Source organism: Neophocaena asiaeorientalis, unplaced genomic scaffold (genome assembly GCF_003031525.2).
Source record: "Neophocaena asiaeorientalis asiaeorientalis breed wild unplaced genomic scaffold, Neophocaena_asiaeorientalis_V1.1 scaffold276, whole genome shotgun sequence".
NCBI classification, from domain to species: domain Eukaryota; kingdom Metazoa; phylum Chordata; class Mammalia; order Artiodactyla; family Phocoenidae; genus Neophocaena; species Neophocaena asiaeorientalis.
In genome coordinates, this window is record NW_020173725.1 from 205,185 (window position 1) to 211,184 (window position 6,000).

The window sequence follows — 6,000 nt, forward strand, 5'->3', positions numbered from 1 at the left end:
TTCAAGCTTAGATTTTTTAATTGAAATATAGTTGATTTATAGTATGAGATTTCTTTCAGGTGTATAGCATAGTGATTCAGTATTTTTACAGATTATATTTCATTAAAAATTCTTACAAAATAATGGCTGTAATTCCCTGGCTAAACAGTATATCCTTGTTGCTTGTCAATTTTATACCTAGTATAGTTCATATTTCTTAATCCCCTACCCCTGTTTGCCCCCTGGCCCCTTCCCTCTCCCCTTTGGTCACCACTAGTTTGTTTTCTCTACCTTTGAGTCTGTTTTGGTGTTGCATGTGTGTTCATTTGTATTATTTTTTACATTCCGCATGTAAGTGATATCATACAGTATTTATCTTTCTCTGTCTGACTTATTTTAGTAAGTATAATATCCTCTAGGTCCATCCACGTTACTGCAAATGGCAGAATTTCATTATTTTTATGGCTGAGTAATAATTCCATTGTATATACATATGTATATACCGCATCTTCTTTATCCATTCATCTTTTGATGGACACTTGGCTTGCTTCCGTATCATGCCTGTTGTAAATAGTGCTGCTATGTACATTGGGGTGCATGTATCTTTTCAAATTAGTGTTTTTGTTTTCTTTGGTTATATACCAAGGAGTGGAGTTGCTGGATCATATGGTACTTCTGTTATATTTTTAGTTTTTTCAGGAACCTCCATACTGTTTTCCATAGTGGCTGCACCAATTTACATTCCCACCAACAGTGTATGAGGGTTCCCTATTCTCTACCTCCTCGCCAACATTTGTTATTTGTAGACTTTTTGATGCTAGCCAATCTGACAGATGAAAGGTGATATGTCATTGTGGTTTTGATTTGCATTTCTCTAATAATTATAAGTTTTGATTTTTTAAATTCTAAATAAAATATGATCAAATCAAATCCAGCAATGTTAAAAAGAAAGGTGCATTGATTAGGTTTTATTTGAGGAATGTAAGGATGATTTGTAATAGGAAAATAATGAATTAATAGGAAAACTATTAATGAAATGCATTATTTCCACAGATTAAAGAAGAAAAGCTGTATGATCATTTTGGCTCAGTAGATGCTAACAACAGCATGCTAAAATTTGACATCCATTCATGCTTTTTAAAAAGCACAAGGAAACTTTCTTAAGCTGACAATGTCTACCAGAACATATAGCAATGATCATCCTTAATGTGAAGCATTTGAAATATCCCCATTAAGACCAGGAATATGACATGGATGTCCATTATCACTGTTACTTTCACCGTCATTCTGCTAAGTCTAACCGATGCAGTGAAACAAGAGAAAAGAGTTTCTACTATGAATATTAGGAAGAGACAAAAATATCACCAGTTGTAGAAAATAGGATTGCCTACCTAGAAAATCCAAGATAACTTACCAAAAAACTAATAGAACTAAGAAGAAGCAAACTGAAGGTTAAATAACTTGCCAAGATCACACAGTTAGCGGAGCCATGACTTTAACTAGGGTCTGCCTGTCCCCAAAGCTCAGGCTCTGAGCAGTTACCTGCAGTACCACCCTCTCCTTCAACATAAGCTCTAACTCCAGCCAACTCCAGAACAGCAGAGATCTCCATTCATCAGTAGTCTATTTTTTGCTTGACATGTAACTCTTTCAGAAAATACAAATCCAGTAAACAGAGCTTACCTTCTAGCCAGAAACATGTAGTTAGCCAATAGCTGCTGTCTTAGCAATGATGACAAGATTTTTCCTGCTACACTTTCTGATTAATCACCACCTAACCTTCAATTCAACAGTGCTGAAGGAAGTAAATGATTGGCAGAAGATTATGCCAAACACAGGAAGTTCCCAGGAAGCTCCTCCCTTTGCTAAGTTGCCCTAAACACAGAGACTTGCATATTGTAAGGGGTTCACATGATTTTTCAGGTGACCTACACACTAATCCTGCTGGTTTGTGGGCCTATCAGGAGGGTTACAAGGCAACAATTTCACCTGAAGAAAACTGTATAGTAGCACAATCCTGGCGCCAACAAAGTGTGCACAAAGTGTGCACCTAAGCAGTCAAAATCATGGGCAGAGACTTGGGGAAGTTCCTTCACCAGACAACCCTATAACTTGGTCCAAGCTTTGCAAACAAAAGATTTTGTTGAACGAAAAGAAAATCCATCTCCACAAATAAGTAGGTAATGTAGAAACCCCAGCAGTCCAAGGGCCTGGTGATCTGGAACGAGAATTGATTCCCCGATTTCAGTTACGGTGGCTTCCCTTTGCCGAGAAGTCCCCCCTGTGGGATGTGAGCTTCCTCCCCGTCTCATGAGGTCGGCGTCACCACACTCCACTGATGGGGTAATCCCCACATTTCCCAAGATAGTGTGACTCTCCTGTGGTCTGGTCCCTATCACCCCTGACAAGCACGCTTAGTAATCCTCTTGCGAGCCACCCTCTGCTCTGTCTTCATCCAGAGCCTTCTCTCAGCCATGAACAGGTATCCACAGAATGCTCTGGTGTGAACAGGGAGGTTCCCTTCAAAGCAGACTTTGGATCCTGATATAGCAGCTCCTACATCAAGGGAAGTAAAGCTGTCCCGCTTGTCAGTGGCTTCTCATTTTCTATGTGCCTGAGGTTCTCCAGGAACAGCTCTTTGGGTCTCCACACACTCCTATTCCTTTTGGAGCTGAATTTCTTCTCTGGACCTTGTCATTTCTAGGGTCAGGGTACCTTGGCATCTTTGCCAAGATTGGTCGTTCTTTCCTTATGGAGGGGCGGGGGAAGCAGAGCTCCTGGGCCGCACTCTGGGGTAACCAGAGGACTCCATTTGTGGGAGTGATACGTTCCTAGTGCCCACATTTCAGGTGGGTCACAGATCCTGGTGCCTTCTAGCTGCTTGCAAGATAGCCAACACCATCGAACAAGTGGTCGAGGCAGAGAGCAGGGAAGTAGTTGGTGATCTTTGTCACAGGGATGAAAGTGAGCATTAGCGATGCAGTGAAAGACTAAACACAAAAAGTAGGACCTGTCTGACCAAGAACCAAGTAGAGGGTATGATGAAAAGAGCGATGAGCTTGGAGTCATGCCTCTACCCACTGTAGCCAAGAGTACTAGAGCAAGTCCTGAAACTGCCCAGAGCCTCAGCTCCTGCTGACCTCAGGCTCATTGTGAGGGTGAAAGGGCTCTATAAGCCAAAGAAGCAACTCCCACTTTCCACCAAGGATAAAAATAGAATACTATTACTGTAGATGGCCTGGACTCCCTGATGACAAACATTAAGTCATTGTTGCTTTCAGATGAATGAAGTCTGTTTCCCAGTGAATAGCTGAGAAGGAAATCCTCAGCCCCGTGTGAGAATTGTTGAGATGTGTGCAGAAGTCGGCAGTCAGCCTCTGGTGCCTGGGATCTTTCTGGGTCACAGCCTGATGTCCTTGCTGACTCTTTCCAAGGAGGCCTCCTGTCATCTGAGGCACTCTACCAGGAACGTCCCAGGGACCCTGGATCCTTTCAGCCTTCCCTCTCGTGTTCAGAGCAGAACCGCCTTCCCTTCCATCTGCTCCCTCTTCTGCCTTCTCTGACCTGTACCACACTAGCTTTCTGTCTGTGCAGGCAGATGGCACAGCAGCGGCTCCTAACCTGGACTCCACAGATCCCTAGAGGCTCAAGGATACGTTTCAGGAGACCCTGGACCCTGAAGCCATAGCTTTCATCAGTACCTTTACCCTGGACGCCATTTATCCACAGCTTCTCCTACATATCCCCTGAGGAAGGTCCCTGCTCTTTGACACTCCTTTTAATTATGTTTAAAATTCCCACAGATATCTTCACCATACAATCTCAGGCCTTCTTCAACCAGCCAAGCAACCCCTAGGAACCTCAGTACAGATATCTGAGTAGAGATGTACCCAGAGCTATTTACCTTTAAGCAATGGATGGGTCTGAATACACTGGTGACAGTCACACGTGCATCCAGCTATTATCTACTTTCCTAGAGTTTAGGTCTCCTGTGAGAGAGCTCTTACTTCCTACATTGCAACCTAAGCCAGACTTGGTCAATCCAATGGATTATGGAGCCTTGGTAATTGTTGCTGAGTGATAAGACCTTAGGAAACATGGATTGGTGTAGCCCCAAATAAATGAACAGGATGGGAAAAAATTCTGAATCCATTGTTCTTTCTATTGTATTTTACAATGCTGTTCTTTGGGTGTTTGAAGCAAGTACAGAGAAAAGGCAGTACCGGGAAGAAAATCAAGGAACCAGCAGAGATCTCGGCACTCGTTGGCTCTGCAGATAACCTCTGATAACCTCAGTTGGAAATAATTCAGTGTTTGGATCTAGACTCCCTCTGCTATAAAGGACACACTGTGTCAAGAAGGAAACATTAAAAGAATTTTTAACAATAAATTTTTGTTGCCTACAATTACACGTGAAATGCCTACCACTCAATTCTGTAGCTTATTTGAACTCCAATTTACTGCAAGAAGGAAATGTTCAAGTTTACAGCCCTTGTCCTGTTTTCTTTGGAGCTGTTGGAACCACAGTTCCGGTTTTTAACATTTGTTAAATAAGTGGGACTGATAAGCTTGTTAAAGCATTCAGCTGTTCACAGGGCAAAACAAATACACAGAGAGTAATAGCTTATCAACGTTGCCAATTCCTTTCACCACTCTTCTGACGCAGAAACAGAGACTGGAGTGTTGGGTTTCCATGACAAGAGAGGAGACCGCTGGACAGAGGCAGTTCACTGCAGACCGAGAAAGAATCCATAGCCTAACCCTTGGGACACACTGAGGAGTGACATTATCAACATCAAATCTGGAAAAAAATTTTTTTTTTTTACTAAAACTCAGTGAGTTCATGCGAGAGTAAAATCTCCTTGTCCCGTGGCAATATTTTAAACTATTCTGCATTTCCAAGAAAAAATGCTTCTAGCCTTGTGTTTCTGGAGATAATGGTTTTTGTTCTCCACACAGCCACACTAATCAAACATGCTTCTGCTTACAAAACCTTATATAGCCACCAAGAATATGCTTCTGGGTTTATTCTGGGTATTACTCGATTCACACATGTAATTCCCCTCCCTTTTAAAATTTACTTGCAGATAACAAAGGGGTTGGGGAGAAGGGCAGGGAGATAAGGGGAAATAATTGTTCTCAGTGAATCAGTTGTGCCTCAGACACCACTCTACCAGCTTGAAGAACAGGGTCTGCAAGAAGCCCACAGAAGTCAGTGCAACCAGTCTGATCATGGAGGGCTGTTCAAAGGGGCTTTGCTATTAACTTTTATAAGTCAGTGCTTAATTTCTTCTTCCTGTAAGGAATTGGGAACATCTTGGAGCCACCTACACCAAGTGTCCACATGACGCGGGTACCTTTATAAAGACTGAGTGGCCACGAGATTGAGCACTTCCCATTCTGGCTGAAAGAAACTGTTATGGACTGAATGTTTGTGGCCCTACCCCCCAACCCGTACCATCACCAAAATTCCTAGTTAAAGCCCTAACCCCCAATGTGATGGTATTTGGGGGTAGGGCCTTTCAGAAGCCATCAGCCTTAGATGAGATCATGAGGGTGGGATCCTTATAAGAAGAGGAAAACAGATCCCTCTCCCCATGAGCACAAGGAAAGTGCAAGGGAAGACCCAGCAAGAAGGTAGTTGTCTACGATCCAGGAAGAAGGTCCTCACCAGGAACCCAATCTGTACCTTTATCTTGGACTTCCCAGCCTCCAGAACTGGGAGGAGTAAGGGTCTGTTGATGAAGCCACCAGTCTGAAGTATTTTGTATAGCAGCCCAAGCTGACTGAGACAGAAACCTCACAGTAAGCTTCTTCTCTCTGATCTCCATCCATATGCTTTCCTGAGAATCTGTTTTTGCAGTTGGAGCTGTTCTTTAAGGTTTGGAGAACTGAGACCAGGCCTCCAGTGGGGAAAGGGCAAATTCATCTGCAACAGAAACCCATAATAGGTGGAAGCGTCCTCCTTACCTGAGACCTCTCAGCCTTCTCCTCCTCTTGTCCTTCTGCACACCCCACAAT